This window comes from Petaurus breviceps, unplaced genomic scaffold (genome assembly GCF_028583685.1).
Source record: "Petaurus breviceps papuanus isolate PSGF00001 unplaced genomic scaffold, PetGlider_PUasm1.0 189, whole genome shotgun sequence".
NCBI classification, from domain to species: domain Eukaryota; kingdom Metazoa; phylum Chordata; class Mammalia; order Diprotodontia; family Petauridae; genus Petaurus; species Petaurus breviceps.
The window spans coordinates 37,263,048-37,280,553 of NW_027185809.1; positions in this window are offsets into that span (position 1 = coordinate 37,263,048).

The following is a 17,506-nucleotide window of genomic DNA, read 5'->3' on the forward strand; positions in this document are numbered from 1 at the left end:
CTGCTACTTATTATCATAGAAATTTGCCTTGGGGCACTGAGAAGTTATGGGATGTGTCCACCATCACATACCCACCATTTGACAGAAGTGAAATTTGAACCCAGATATTCCTGTTGGCTAGAGCTCTTTCTGTCTGCTACTCCAAGCTGTTTTCACCATTCTACTACATTAGCTTTGTTACTAAAATATGACATACTGGGGTATAAATAGTAAGTCGGACAAAATCTAGATTCTGACCAGCTGTGAGGGGACAGATGCATATCACGGGTCAGATAGGCATAATAAGACTGATTTCAGTAGGATCAGAAGGATTAGGCAGATAGCATAGTCTTATGGTTGTCATAAGTCAGGTTGTCAAAAGTCAGATAAAACAGGAAGGATAGGCTCTTATGATAGAGTGAAAAATGCTGGGTTTAGAATCTAATAGGTCATATGATCAATTTGAATAGCTTTTTTCAGTCTTTTTTGAGGGGTGAAGGGAAGGCAATTGGGGTTAAGTGACTTGCCCAAGGTCATACAGCTAGTAAGTGTTAAGTGTCTGATGTTGGATTTAAACTCAGGTCCTCCCAACTCCAGGGCCAGTGCTTTATTCACCGTGCCACCTAGCTGCCCCTCAAATAGCCTTTTTTTTTTTTTAAAGCAATTGGGGTTAAGTAACTTGCTCAAGGTTATAGGGCCAGGTATTTCTGGATGGGTGCTAAGTGTCTGAGCCCGGATTCGATCCCCAGGTCATCCTGACACTGGGGCCAGTCTCTTACTCGCTGTGCTACTTGGCCGCCCCTCAAATAGCCTTCTTAAGTTCTGTTACTTGTCAGTCATCATAGATGACTCTGTGATGATCCTGTGGATACAGAGGCAAAAATGAGGGGGCCATGTTCTGGTCCTTAAGGGGCTTACATTCTATGATGGAGAAGCTTGTGTTCTACTTACCTTCTGAAACAATCGCATCCATGCATAGAAGAAAGTAAAATGATCTTGGATCCTAGATTAGAGACTGCTTACTTTACACACAACAGTTTGTGGGTAGAGTTACATAGGTATGTAGGAGAAAGTATGGGGTGGCTAGGTGGCACAGTGAATAGATCACTGGCCCTGAAGTCAGGAGGACCTGAGTTCAAATTTGGCCTCAGACACTTGACACATAACTAGCTGTGTGACATTGGGCAAGTCACTTAACTCTAATTGCCTTGCCTTCCACACTCCTCCCCTCCTCCCCAAAAAGAGAAAGTATGAAATTTGTAAATGAATTCTGTCCCTAATTCATCAGTGACCATGACCAAAGTAACTCACCTACAGCCTTAAGTACAGACACAAGTGACCAAGGCAGTTATTAAATTGCAACTCTATCCATGCGCCTTAAATGAGATGAATTGACAGTTATGGAATCATGGACCTAGAATTGGAACAGACCTTGAAGGTTATCTAATGCAATCCCCTCCTTTTATAGATGAGGAAATAGACCTATGGATGTTAAGTGACTTTTCCAAGGTCATATATAACAAGGCTAGAATTCACACACAGGTCTTCTATCAACACTTTTCACTGCATCCCAGTGCAGTGTGTTTAGTTATAAGCAATAAAAGATACTCACTTCTACTTTCTAAAGGTAGTTTCTCCAGGAGAACTCATTCCATAAGTAGGTAGATGGTAAAGTGGAAAGACTGTTAAAGTCAGGAAGGCTTGAGTTCAAATTTGGCTTCATACACTAACTAGCCTTGTGATCTCAGGCAAGTCAGTTAAACTCCTTATGCCTTGGTTTCCTTTCTGTAAAATGGGGATAATAATAGAACTTACCTCCTTGAGTTGTGCAATTATAGTAAACTAATGTTCCTATGCTCAGCACTATATACCTGCTAGTTATTACTATTATTGTTACTATCATTTTTTGTGATGAAGATGTGTTGGGGTCCAGGAGAGGGCAGATTAGATCTAGAAAGGACACATTTTCTTCAACATGCAGTTTAAGAACATATGACTGTTAATTTCCTTGACAGCACATATTTCATTGTTTTCATTATATTCGAATGCCTAGCATAGTGCCTTACATATTGGTATTATTCAGTACTTCAATTGTATGTGACTCTTCATTGTCCTGCCATAGCCTGCCAATACTTGGCATGGATTTTCTTGGCAAAGATACTAGAGTGGTGAGGTGTATGGGGTGTTCAGGAAGACCAGCACCTCTGGTGTGAGGGTTTGCCAAGCCCTTTTCAGGACTGCTCATCTGATAACTTTGCTGTCCAGCTGGCACCCAGATCTTATCTGTGGTTCCAAGAAGCTGTAGAGTGTGCATGGCCACACCCAGGTATAATGTCTTGGCCAATGGGCTAAACCAGGTTGAAGGTAACCAATAGACCTCAAAACTGTTGGTGAGTTAGGGGGATGTCTACCCCAAGCATGTGAGGACTTTCTTCAGCAGAAAGGACAGATGAGAACAATTTGTTCCAATATCCACGAAGGCAACTGAAGTAGGCTCTATGGAGCACTTAGTGTTTGATTAAATATCAGAGATGCCAACGTCATCCACTGCATTCCTGGACCATTGCCAGTTGCCCTGACTTTTGTCTTGCCACTGGACTTCAATGACTCAGGAAGAGAGAATGAGGCTGGTGACTTTGTGTAACTTTTCCTCACTTAAATTCAATTTATGAGCAAATCAAAACATTATCCATGATGTCATTGGTCCTCCTCAAAAACTAAAGACAAATGACACAGGAGCAGTTTCCCATTTCCTTCTCCAGTGGATCAAGGCAAACAGAGGCAAAATGACTTGCTCAGGGTCACACAGCTAGTGTCTGAGGATGGATTTGAACTCAGCTCTTCCTGACTCCAAGCCCAGGCCTCTATCCACTGAGCCACCTAGCTGCCTTTTACATGTAGCTACTACTTAATAAATGTTTGTTGATTGATTCTTTCTTCTTATATGCACACATGCTCAGTTCTCATATTTTGCAAGTATGATCATGGGTTGGACACTTGCTTACAGTGAATAGATTTACTTAGTTTAAATAAGGTGTGTCTTCTAAAGCTACATAACAGACAGCTTGCCAAAGGGCTCCTCTCTATGACCATTAAATGAATGGAATTGAATTTGGTAGGGGGAGGCAAGAATGAATTGCAAATTAGGAAGCAAAGAGATATATCCTGCAAGTTGGCCAGAATAATTTCAGATCCTCGACCTCCTGCTGAAGTGAAAAATGACGTTTATAGGAGAGCAGCTTAGAATTAATCTTTTAAAATGATAGTAAAGTGAATTCTTTCCTGCTGCCACTGTGATCGCTCTTTTTCCCATCCCTGTCTCTCCTTATTACTGTAATGAGTTCTGCTTTCCAAAGTGGATAAAGTCGCCATTCAGATAAGATCAGTTTTGTCTGGTGCAGCCAAGTTGATCTGATCACAGTTTGAACTTCAGCTTCTGAATTTACCTTGGGTATTTAACTTCTTGGGCAAATGGATATAAAAATGCTGACCTGGCACAAAAGTATCTGCAATGATTAATCAGCTGCCTCCCAGGGGACTACTTAGAACCTTAAGGGCCTTAGGGTAGCAGACCCGTGTCCCCTTTCTTTGATTCTGGGAGGATGTTCCTGTTCCAGTTGCCATTATTCTATTCTAATCCTTGAATTCTGAGGAGTCTGGGCTAGGGAGCATGGGGGTAGATTGCTACTCTGGCTTCCTTCTGAGGGGTTTCTGAAACCATTCTTCTATTTTTAGTAGTCTTCTTTACCAAAAGAACTCTGCCCCTTGATAAAATGTCCTCTTTTCTCTTAACCAATTGATTTCCCCCCTTCCTATCTATTCCCATCTTTCTGCTTCCCACAATCTCTTTTTAAAAAATAATTTTTTTTGCTTTTTCTTTTTTGAGGGAGGAAGGAAGAGCAATTAGGGTTTAATGAGTTGCCCAAGGTCACATGGCTAGTAAGTGTTAAGTGTCTGAGGCCGGATTTGAACTCAAGTCCTCCTGACTCCAGACCAGTGCTCTATTCACTGGGCCACCTAACCACCCTCCTACAATCTCTTAAAAAATATTTCTCAGGGCAGGTAGGTGGCACAGTGAATGGAGCGCCAGCCTTTGAGTCAGGAGGATCTGAGTTCAAATCTAAACTCAGACACTTGACACACTTACTAGGTATATGACCTTGGGGCAAGTCATTTAACCTAAATTGCCTTGCCTTTCCCCCCCTCAAAAAATTTATTTTTATATTTATTTATTTCCCTTCTTTATGTCTCTACTCCCTTTTAATGAGTGTCTTTTGGCCAGTGCTGGAGCTCTTCTTGGTGATGGAAAGTACTATATTGTTATAGAATTTCAGAATGTAGAAATGGAAAGGACCTGAGAGACCATCTGGCCAATCTTTCATTTTTTTTTTTTTGAGGCAGTCAAGGTTAAGTGACTTGCCCAAAGTCACATTGTTAGTGTATTGAGGACATATTTGAACTTAGGTCCTGCTGGTGCAGGACCTGTGCTACCTAGCTGCCTCCAACCTTTTGTTTTATAGATAAGAACACAGTATCCCAAAGAGACAGCTATGTGGCACAGTTCTTTGGACAAAAGGCATGGAGTCAAGAAGATCTGAGTTCAAATCCAGCCTCAGATGCTTCCTAACTGTGTGACCCTGGGAAAGTCATTGTTTGCCCTTTGTCTTCCTCTGTTTCCTTAACTGTAAGATGGGAATAATAGCACCTGCTTCTCAGGGTTGTTGCAAAGATCAAATGAGCTATTATGCATAAAGCTCTTAGTGCTATGTCTGGTACATAGTAGGCACTCAGAAATGCTTATTCACTGCCCCCCCCCCCCCAAGAGACAATGTGACATGCTTAAGGTCATACAAGTAATAAATAGCAGAACAAGAATTCAACTTTGGTCCTTTGATGTTAAATCCAGTTATAATTCCCTCCCTCATCCACCCTTTGTATAGAGTTACTCCTGAGAATTCTCAGGACCAGTCACTTTAAAATACCTAAAAGAGTGATAAATCTTCAGTCCTGAGTTAAGAATAAGAATTATGGTTCTCTATATTCTAGACCTCTTTGTTCTATTGTCAGAACACTCATGTAGCATGTTTCATTTCTTCCACTTTCTTCCTTATTGGAAGCAGAGGAGGGATGTCTGTGTTCTTTGATCCTTTGAAGCACAGAAATAGTGAAGAGAGGCACATCTTCCTTGAACCTTTTGCAGACACACAGAGCATAGGGGAATCATACCTACTCACCAGTCCACAAACCTGTATTGGGGACTTCTTATGTAGAAAGCACTTACAATGTACAAGGCACTTTAGGGGAAAAAGAAATCGTGCATATAAACCCTACTTTTTAGAAACTTAACATCTAGTTAGAAGGGCAAGACATGCACGTGAAAATTTAAGCAACAATTCAAGAGTTGAATGACAATGGAGACAATACAATAAGAGATGCCACAAGACTGCAAAGTATATGATTAATTGCCCAATGAGTGGTATCAATAAGTGTTATGAAGTCAGAGGAGGGTAAAATTTCCTAGGTTGATATGGGAAGACTAACAGAATAACCACACTTCAGGGAGGAGGAAAGACTTGGACTAGGCTGTGCAGAATAAAGAAAATGGAAATATTGCTTTTGAAAACTTCTACTTCTACTGCTAAAAACTTTAATGCATACTGTCTTAAAAACTATGAGATCACATGATGATGGGAAATGTGTACGCACACCCACACCAGATACTCATATACACAATTTCTCCTTGGTTATAGAATATTATAAAAATTTTAGAATTGTAGAATAATATTGGAATTCACTAATTTAGTATACATAATAAAAAGACTTAGTTGGAATTTTGAATTATCGAAAATTTAAAACCACATGCATTTCTAATACCTATAAGGATAAATAATAGCAGAACAAATGCAAATAAAGTGTTTCCAAGTAGAGATCTTCCCAGACCTGCTTAACCTAGTAGATTAGAATCATTTGTAATTCATTGTATCCAAAAGGATGCTGCTCAAATGGTCATAAGGTCTATAAAAGTCTAATTTCCTAAGTAGGCTAAACATTCCTGTCTGGACTTGTTATTCTCATTATTAATTTACTTTTAATATCCCTACATTAACAATTAATGGATAGGTAAATTTATCCTAGTCCATATCAATCTCAGAATTGAAAGGGATCTTGAAGGGAAGTCTGGTTCAAGTAGGTTTTTATTTTGATCTCAGATCTTTTGTGTCAGTAGAGAGTCTAGATTTAGAATTGGAAGGCACCTTTGAAGTCATTTAATCCAGCACTCAATTTATAGTTGGGGAGGCTTAGGCTCAGAAAAGTTATGTGATATTGTACTGGTCACAGAGGTAATAAAGGAATAGAGCCAGAATTTGAATCTAGGTTCTCTGATTCCAAAGCCATCATTCTTTCTCTTGTCATACAATTCCTTCTACAATGTAATGGCTATTTCAGGTATTTCTTGGAGGTACAATGACTAGCTACTGAATTTAAATGGATAAAAGGAAAATTTAGAATTTTAAAAGTGTGAGGAAGGAAATCTCATAGTGCAGTGCTTCATTGTTTAGGCCATTGACCTCCCAAGGCCAACCACTGTCATTTTAGAACTCCTCTCCATTATTTCTGAATATGTATATTGCAAGATTCTCCTAGATTGTAAGCATCATGAGGGCAGGCACCATGTCTATTTTAAAATTCAATTTAATTTTATTTTCAGATTTGCATGCTCTTCTTTCCCCTTTCCCTGTCCTTCCCCTCAACATCAAGAAGACAATAAAAAGGTAAATGTATTATACATGCAAAACAAAAAGTTTAACATAGTTTAAGCAAAACAAATTTCTGCACGTGCTATGTCCAAAGAGTGCCTCAGTCTACCTTCTGAGTCTCTCAGCGCTTAGCATAGTGCCTGACACATAGTAGGTGCTTAATAAATGTTTGATAAATTGAATTGTCTGTCTTGAGTAGAGGCTTCATGTCTTATCTAATGTTTTGTATCTCTTCCAATATCTAGTAAAGTACTCTGTAGGCACTTAATAAATATATATTGGTTAATTATTTTGTGATTAATATTCAATATCATATGAAGCATTTCATTTTGTCTTTCATAAACATTACTGTTATTAATTTTCTGTAATGCCACCTTCAGTCCTGTGTATTTAATCTATATTTCATCACAAAGGCTGCTTTCCCGTTAATTATCACAACTCTTTCCCAGAGGCATGTCTGTGTCCCTCTGCCCCGTCAAGTGATTTGATAGTGGCTAGAAATGATTGGTCTACAAAGGCTAGACATTAGGGTTTATGTCTTCACCTAAGTTTCTTAGTGAGGAAAAAGACCTAACTTTTTGGTTTTTGCCACATCACCTCTAGCACTTGAACTCACTTGAATATGGAAAGACAACTAACTACCTCTGGAGAAGAGTATCAGAACAATTGTTGCGGTATAGTAGAAAGAATACTGGAATTGGAGTCAGAATATCTGGATTCAAGTCTTGGCATGGGTATTTACTGACAATATGACCCAAATCATTAGATTACATGATCTCCAAGTCTTTTCCTAGGCCTGATATTCCTTTATCTTGTGAATCTACAATCATAACCCCATTCATTTCTTGTTCAGGATTCCAGGAAATTATGAAGGCTCCAACCATACTTAGAATTAGTTGTGAGGGGTTGAAAGTGAGCTGGTTTTTCAGTTTATGGATATCTGTGCCCCTTGAAAGGTGGATACAGATTATTTTGTTGGGATATGAGTCATAACATAATGTTCTAACACGATCATTAATTCAACAAATGAGTATGTCTAGGCAGGAAAAAGTAGACTTCAGATAAATCACTGAGGCAGGAAGGAGTATATAGGTACCATGTATCTAGGGAGGCAAAATTCAAAGTCTGGGGGGTTGGAGAGAGTTAGGGAGAAATGTACCAGCAAGCAGGATTAATGAATTTATATACTTGGAAAGAAGTTATTTGCTCTTTAAACTGGTTTAAGTTACTTGTCGGGTGTGGGCAATTCTGTCCTCATAAGTACTGGTTTTAACGTGAAGAACAGCACAGGTTAGCAGTATGGATTGATTCACTCAGGTTTGGGGAGAAACAGAGCTTTGGTAATCACTGAAACTTCTTTGTGTGATTCCTCCATGATGGGAGGAAAGATAGTATAGTACCAAAAACCCTCAAATATCTTTTGGGGGAAAAAGAAGAGGAGGAAGGAAAGAATTCTCTGCTCTCTCCAAGGGGCCATGGTATAGACATTCTTCTTAGAGTTTCCACATGCATTTTTCCCTCCCTTGCTGTAGCTTTTTCTTCTTCAAAATTCCTTGAAACTCAGTACTGAAATCAGCTTCCTGCTGAGATCTGAGATCTGTCTCCTTCAATTTGGACAGGGTGTCTCTATGCTGATTGCTGTAGAGAGTCTACTGAGAAAACACCTGATGCTGATGTATGTGTGTGTTTATTTGTGGGTGTGTGAACAGATGTTTACACAAGCATGTTTGTGCAATGACAGTAAATGGCTTTTAATTCATAATATTTTGGGACAGACTTTGTGTTTGTGAGGGAGAATTACCTGTGAGAGGTAGGGAAAGCTGACTTCTTGGCTTCCCACACTTACCTCTACACACTTCTCTGTGCCCTGTCTACACCAAATGTGAATGCCATTAGAAGTGGTATTTGATGAGGTGGCTAGGTGGTGTAGTGAATAGAGCACCAGCCCTGGAGTCAGAAGGACCTGATTTCAAATCCGGCCTCAGACACATAACACTTACTAGCTGTGTGACCTTGGGGAAGTTGCTTAGCCCCAATTGCCCTGCCCTCCCCTCCAAAAAAAAAAAAAAAAGAGGTGGTACTAGGGAGAGGCAACTTTGAGGATAGAATGCTGGATCTGAATTAAGTAAGGCCTGTTTGGCACTTCCTCAGATGCTTATTAGCTGTATACCATAGGAAAGTCATTTTCTCTCTGTGTGCCTTAGTTTACTCATTTTTAAAAATGAGAGAGTTGGACTCAGTGGTCTCTAAGGTCCTTTCTTGCTCCAAATCTATGACCCTATGATTTTCTTATCCTCTCTTTATATGTGTCTGTATCTCTGTGTCTGTCTGTCTATCTGTCTCTCTATCACACACACACACCTATTCTGAAGAGGTGTTCCTAAAAAATAACTAGAAGAGGGACTTATTTTAGTGTGATAAGAAAGAAGAAAATTGATCTTTAGTAGTAAAGGAGAATCTTTACCTGTATTAGGAAGTTGGAGAATAGACTATTACATAGAGGAAGAAGAAAAGAAGGATAACTGAGTAGTTGGAGCTAAATGCTCTGAGGAATGAGAGGAGGGACAAAAAGAATAAACATTTATTTAGTGCTTATTATGTAATTTACAAATATTATCTGTATTTCATTTGATCCTCACCACAATCCTGAGAGGTAGGTGTTATTATTGTCCCCATTTTACAGTTGTGAGGAAACTGAGGCAAACAGGTTAAATTACTTACCTAGGGCTACATAGCTACCAAGTGTCTGAGTCCAGATTTGAGTTTGGGTCTTCATAATTCCTGGCTCAGCCTTCTATGTACTGTGCCATCTTGCTGCCTCTAAGAAATTGCTTATCCTCCAAGATATGAAAGAGTAGATTCACTGGTGTTGTCAGGTGAGAAGTCATCTAGGAGGGTCAGAGTAAGAAAAGAATGGTTGTGGTTACTCACTCTGTGTTAAAAGGTACTCAGGGAAGTATTTGTGAATCTCAGAAAAATTATAGGAAAGCCTATTGTCTTTGCCCAGGGTCATGTGCACCTGATGTGACAGAGAACCTGGTAAGAGTTCTCAAAAACTGTTGACTGCTATTCACTTACCCTGATACATGAAGACATAAATGATCCTGCCAGAGTATTACAAGCATTGCCAAAGATTAACAAGTTAGTCTTGGATAAGAAAATGAAAACTTAAGATGCACATGGTTTTTTTTTTTTTTTTTGTTACTGATGCCAATCAAAGGTAAGGGATAACAAAGAAAAAAAGCAGGTTTGAAGAAGTGAACATCTGGTTAAGAAGATGGTATCTGAGTTGGAGTTGAAATTCTGTATCATACCTTGAAATATAGGGGTGACAGTCTCCTGACCAGGGATGGAGGATATCTTACATGGGCTAATAAGAATGTATTAGTCTGCTGTCTTACACATCTAATCAAAACATTTAAACTGGAAAGGAAAGAAGGGGGAGAAAGCTGCCTATGTGTATCTACCAAATTAGACATCATGTTTAGTAACTGAATACATGAAAAGTAACAGTTGACATACACAGAATTTAACAAAGGATAGCATCAAAGAAAGGAGACAGTAGCAAGACTCATTGCTTCAGATGTCATAAATGTACCTTATAAACATGTAAAGTATAAACAATAATTACAATGACTTTAGAGACATAACTGGGACTTAAGAATGATACCCCTGACTGAAATTTGACTTTGGATAAGCATATCTTATTCAAAAGAAAAAGGAGAGATATAAGGCTGGTGGCAGCATGGTGTATGCCTCTCATGTGAGGAAATGCAGGAACCACACAGGAGAAGAGTAGTGGATAGCATTTGTATATAGCTCAAGGGAGGCACAAACAGAAGTAATTTTTAGTCAGAGTATTTGTACTACTTAAATAGAACAAATAAAAGAGTTTGAGAAACAAAGCACAAGTGTGGAACAAAGGTAAGATGTAGTCATGTGGATGAATTCAAGTGTAGACATGCTAGAACTCTTTCTCAGGCATAGGTAGAGTAGCTAATAATTTTTTAAAAATTGCTTTAATAATAATTTCATCCTTATCAAAAGTGAAAAATTCAAAACACAAAAAGAAACAGTTCTAATAAGGAGGATTTGTGGATGCACAGGAAACTCACTAAACAATTTAGATATTTAAAAGTCATTTACAGAAGATAAAAGTTCATGTAACAGGAGAAATTAAAAATTGTACCACAATACTTTAATAGTATTAGTTGTGCTAACACTTAGAATGAAGTGAGAAGGGTAAGGAAAGGTAAGGACAATAAATTTCTCTTTCTCTTTTTTACTGGAGTATTAAAGTAGTTAATACTATTACTATATACTATTATATTATATTATATACTATATACTAATGATACTGACAATGAAGAAAGAGCAAAACTACTCTACTTTTATTTTGTTTGCTTTGGAACCTGACCATTGAATTAGCTATCCCTCCAGTCTTGTGTCATGTGTAAATTCATGAGCATGCCATCTATATTTTTGTTCACGCCACTGATAAAAATGTCAAGTAGCAGAGGGCCAGGTATAGATTCCTGGACATAATCCACTAGAGACATCCTGTCATGTTGAATTTTAATCATACATATATCCATTTGAGTCAACCATGTGCTATGGTAGCCAAAAAAGCTAGTTGGATTTTTTGGATCCCAAATTAAGAGAGGCCTAATTTCTAGGATCAGTGAGGTGGCAGTCCTTCTGTACTCTACCCTAGTCAGAATGTATATAGCTGATTGTGTTTCATTCAGAGTGGTTCATTTTAGGAAAGATATTGAGAGGTTAGAGATTGTCCAGAAGAAAGCAAGCAAGATGTTGAAAGGTCTTGACTTTATGCCATATGAGAATCAATTGAAAGAACTGGGGATATTTAGACTTGAAAAGTTAAGAATAGGGCGAGTGTATATGGTAGTTCTCTGCAAGTATTATGTAGAGGAGGAATTAAGACTGTTCAGATTGCCCCTAAAGGGCAGAACCAGAGGTAGTGGGTAGAAATGGAAATGAGGCAAATTTAGGTGTGCTACTAGGGAAAAAAGTATTCTACCCATTAGGGTTATCTAAAATTGGAATGGGCTGCCTTTGGAGGTAGTGGGTTTTGTCCTCACTAAAAAGCAAAAGTTAGATGGCCATCATTTGTTGATTGTGTTGTGGGAGAGGATTCTTTTCAAGATAGGGGTTGTGCTAGATCCCCTTCGAATTCCTTCTCACCTCTTGAATTAAATGATTCTAAGTAAAAACAACAACAACAACAAAAATGCCCCAAAGTGCTCCTTATCATCTTACTATGAAGAAACTTGTTATACCTAGATGATGAATTGTCCGGACTCTTCCATGGTTCTCTCCCTCTCCACCTCCTTTCTCCATGACTTGTTTTTAGTGAGAGCCTGGACAGGAGAGAGGAGACCAAAGCCAGATCATTTATTGCTTGTACTCGGATGTAGCAGAACATTGAGTGGGATGGGGTTATGGTGTGGAGAGAAGGGGAAAGGTTGCAGCTCTTGGTTAAAATGAGTTTTCATTTATTCCCTGGTACACATGGTTACATGCTAGAATTTTGTATTTTGAGGTGTTTTTTTTTTATAGTTAACGATTGACTAAAAGCTATTTTCATAATTTGCACTCATAGGGTGTCAATTGTAGAAATCTGTTTCCATAATTATCCTTCACAGAGAACTCTGGTTTCCAATAAAGTGTCCTTTGGTTAAAAAAAAAGGTCCTACTTCACACAGTTCAGCTAGTAATGTTTGGGAAGGGACTCATTCATTCATTTGCTCAAGAAGTAACATGGCTTTATAGAATTGAATTTTCCCAGATGTGGAAGAGTTGTAAAGCAGGATGTCAGAGGAAGGGAAATAGTGATGGGGTTGCAGACAGAAGTGGAGGAGGCAAAGACAAGGAGTGGAAACTTTATCAATTGAGAAATGTGTGGAGAGTTTCGATTGCATTAATGGTTAATCAGTCATCTGCTCAGTGGGTGGTCTGTTGAGTCAACTCTACTTTTTTTTTTTTTCTTTTCCAGCAGTTGGGGGTGGGAGTAGCAATGATCAACTACCCACAGAAACATCACTTACTGAACTGGTACCATATTTCCATCAGTCTGTAAGTAATGATCTTAAAGCTCACATTTAACGTGCCTATTAAAGTTTGAAAAGTACTTCCTCTCCTATAATACCATGAAGCAGGGAGAGTAACTATTATTGTCCCCATTTTACAGATAAGCAAACTGAGATGATGAAACATTGCATGAGTTGCTTACTCAGGGTCACACAAACTAAGTATCAGATAAGAACCTAGCTCTCTAGACTCTACTTATTTTAGTATGCCACTTAGGTATTTATTGCTACCTTTTTATGCATCCCAGCTGCTACCCTAATGAGTCATACCAACCTCAAAGGTAGAGAAACAAAATAGTAAAAAGTAGAAAAGTATTAAATAAGATAAAACATAATACATGATATAATAAAATAAAAAGTAATAAAATGAAAAAAACAAAAAGTAGCAAATAAAATTTAAAAATGAAATAAAGATAGGCTCAGGAGATGGTGTTTTATTGACACTTGATTTAAAGTTGTAAAAGGAAGGAGATTTAATATAGAAAGATCCCTAAACATGATAGCATGGTAGACATGGTCCATGTGTGAGAGCTAGGCTGAAGAGGAGATCTCTGTATGGCAGGAAAAGGGAAATCAGAAGTAAAGCTGATGGATGGAGACTAAAAGAAGTGTAAGCAGCTGAATGGAGCTGGGCACAATGACATGGCATCATCACCAAGGATGGTGATCCTTGAGAAGGACACTGCAGATGGAAACAGTATAGAGGAGGTAAGTACAAACCCATCTGGCCATGCCAAGAGATAAAAGCCTAGAAGATAGGAGTCCCAAAGGATCAATACATTGGGCTAGCTTCATCCTCGATATCCTTGAGAATTCTTACTACTTTTGTGACCCTTATCTCTTTACCTCTCAAGGTCTCAACTTCCTCATTTGTAAAATAAGAGGATTGGACTCTATGAGCCCTTAGTTACCTTCAAGCTTTAGTCTCTAATCCTGTGATCATATTTGTCTCTTATTTGATTACCAAATGATGGACAGAGGATGGCCATGTTTGTCTCCTGTTGTATTAGCTTCCAGTGGTAGTGATGCCTCCCCAATAGGGGGTAGTCTGTTATCGTGGTAAGGACACTGGACTTGAATTTTGGACAACTGGTTCAAATCTGTGCTCTGATATTTACTAGATATGTGACCTTGGACAAATCACAATACCTCTAGGCCTCATTTTTCTCCTCTTAAAAATTAATGGTTTGGCCTATATGACTTCTTAGATTTCTAACTCTTCTAAATTTTATGAAGATGATGTTCCTGTCATTTATTTCCAAATACCATCAAGTTGGAGGTCAAAAGTTTAGTCAGAATTTTCCTGACTTTTTATTGCCTCCACTTTCATATCTAGATATAATCTTATGCTATTTGATAGGTTGTTGAGAAAAATGTCTTGAAGTGATTGTCTTGAATCCCAGGGTCATGTTTCCCAAGCTTCTTGAATCTTGGGGCTTCATGGGAAATCAACTTGATTTAGAGGCTAGAGCTCATGAATTTGTGTGTTACTGTTTCAAATCACTTTCAATGGGTGATCTTATGGAGAGGTCACTCCTCTGGTGGAGTCTAGGGATGACAGATTAGTCTAGAGTTGGAAGGGATCATAGAAGTAATCTAGTCCAACCTTTTTGTCTTACAAATAAAGGGATTGAGGCTATCACTTAGCAACTGTTAAATGACTTGTCCAAGATCACACAGATAAGTTAAATAGTAGAATTGGGATTTAAATCCAGGTCCCCTGACTTTAAATGTAGTGCTCTTTCCATTACACAATGCTCCTTTCATCTCTCTGGGTGTCAGTTTCTTCATCTGTCACATGGACTGAGACTAATTCATATCAATCCACTCTTTACCCCTTACCTCTCCTGTGTCTCCCACCCCTGTCCTCTTATGTGGGGTCATACACGTTAATTCTTGCCAGTGTTACAATTTTTTCATATGAAGAGATGGTAAACTCTAATATCTTGATCTCCCCACAGATCCAATCTGTGTAGCTGCAAAGTATCATTTATGTGTGATAACAACACAAGCATCTTTTAGGTGTCCATTTCGCAAGGTTTTATGTGTGACTTCTCCTAAGGGACTTCCTTTTCCTCTCTTCCATCCCCCTGCTGCCTTTGTCTCCCCAGTCAGTTCTGTTATTTTATGAATTCAAGTTAAAAACCATTTCAGATGTATTTTTAACCATGTCTTGTTAAAAAAAAATGTTAGCTTTTGACAATCATTCTGTCCTCAGCTTAGATTACAGTGAGGTTATTTGTTGTTATTGTTTTTTTTTTTAATCAGGCAGAAATATTCAGTTTAAGAATAGTCTAGTGCGTGGGTCAGAGAGAGTGGTTGCTGGGGATTTAGATGAAGACAGTTGGAACCAGGCTATGCTAACTGATACTGTTGTCTCTGCCTGAGCTTGAATCTAGGTTGGGCTGATGCTTCGCAGTATGAGTGCATCTAATATCATACACTTTCCACTAGGGGGCAGAGCAGTTCTGGGGTGGAGGGGTTGGGATAGGTCCAAAGACAGAAACATGTAATCATAGATTTTAAGCTCAGTAGCTCTCTTGGAGGTCATCTATCCAATCTGCTCATTTAATTAAAAAATACTTTTTTTGTTGCTTAAAATAACCCCCCAACAAAACCAATACTGACATTTCTCAATAGCACACGCTCCCCTACCACCAGTAAACTCACTTTTGAGAACAAAATACAGTTAAGAATAACAAATGATCATTGAAAATTTCTAACAACATATGCCTCATTGTGTTCCTGTAGCCCACCAGTTCTTTATAGGGAAAAAGGTGGTGTGTTTCCTCTGATCCAAATTAAGATCCAACTCTTTTATTTTACAGATGAGGATAATAAAGGGAAGAAATGGGGCAAGAGGGAGAGAATATACCTTTATATATCATCTACATTGTGCTAAGTGCTTTTGCCAGTATTATCTAATTTGCTCCTCATAACCCTGTGATGTAGGTGCTTTTATTATCCTCACTTTACATCTGGGGAAACTGAGATGGACAGAGATTAAGTGACTTGGTCAGAGTCATACAACTAAGAAGTTTCTGAGGCCAGATATGTACTTAGATCTTACTGACTCCAAGCTCAGAACCCTTATCCACTGTGCCACCTAACTACCTCTAATAATAATAATGTCATTTTTATAGTTCTTTAAGGTTTGCAAACTACTTTCCAAATCTTATCTCATTTTATCTTTACAACAACCCTGGGAGGTGGATGCTATTATCATCCTCATTTTTTTAGATGAGAAAACTGAGGTAGACACATTAAGTGACTTGCCCAGGGTCATACAGCTAGTAAGTGTCTTAAAGTTGGATTTGAACTCAGGTCTCACTGACTCCTGACCCAATGTTCTTTGTTACTATACCACTTAGCTTCCCAGAGAGCTTATTAATTTGCCCAAGATTTTACAGATTTCTGCTACCTGTCTTAGAGAGGGCAGCCAGGCTTAATGGGAGAAGTGATGTATTTTTGGTAGGAGAGAAATGGATTACCATTAAGATGCAGTTATTAGTCACCTGACAATGAATTCATGTAGCTGTGTCATGACAACTATGTAGAGACAGTCCCTGCCTTCTAGAGGCTTTTGGTCCAAAATAGGTCAAAGAAAATAGAAAGTTGAAGGGAGGCTAAAGTTTAAAGGAGATAAATATAATCCTTAAAAATCTTATTTTGAATTATTACTTTTAAGTAATCAAAGGAAACTAACATAGCAAAAGCAAACAAAAAACCAAACCATGAAATATTGACATTTATTGAGATTTAACCCCAAAACAGGGATCAGGAATTCTTCTTAAAAGATGACATTTTGCATACTCAAATCATAAATGCTTAATTTTCCCATCAAGCCTGGATACTCACACTGCTTCCCCACTCTGAAGTAGCACCTTTGCCTTTCCTTGTTGCTTGTGTCTGTATGTTCCTTGACTCCTGCCTCCACTCCAGCCAAGTTTCTTGCCTCATATGTGACCTGGAAGGAAGATCTTACCCCAGGATAGTCAGACTCTCTCCATCCTAGCTTGATTCCTACACTCATGTCAAGGACTTGTTAGTTTAGTCCTAAGGTTAGACTCTCTACAGTTGGCAAAAGGTACCTCAAGATAAAGAGATTATATTGGTACCTGCTGGGCTGCCATGCAGAGAAAATGACCTATCATAGAGCTGGTTGCATAGATAATCAAGAAAATGGACAGCACCCACCAGGAGTTTTGGAGACTCCTTTCCCCATGTGGGGCCTGATTTTGCATCCTGCCCACAGAAGCTGTGGGTTGGCTGATATATCCTCTGGATCGGGCGTTTGGATTTGGAAATGTTTTGTCTTCTTGAACACCCTCATTCAATTGTTTTCCTCTTCCCCCAATTCCTTTTTTCCTGGAGTTTCCTTCTCTGGCAGAAGGATCCTTGCCTTTCATAAAGAGTACCTGCTCAGGTTTTCCACTGACTGCTTCTGACACTGCCTATCTCTTTGCCTCTGTGGCCATAGGGGATGACTCCAAACTGTTTCCAATGTCATGCCCAGGGTGGCATAGAAGCAGCTGTAGTGGAAACCTGGAGAAAATTATTTTTGTTCCTTCTTCATATTGCCAAATAATTCTTCTGATTAAAGAGCTCCTGGCTCTGCTGCAATGCTGCTTTCACTGCACAGGGAAAATTTGATAATAC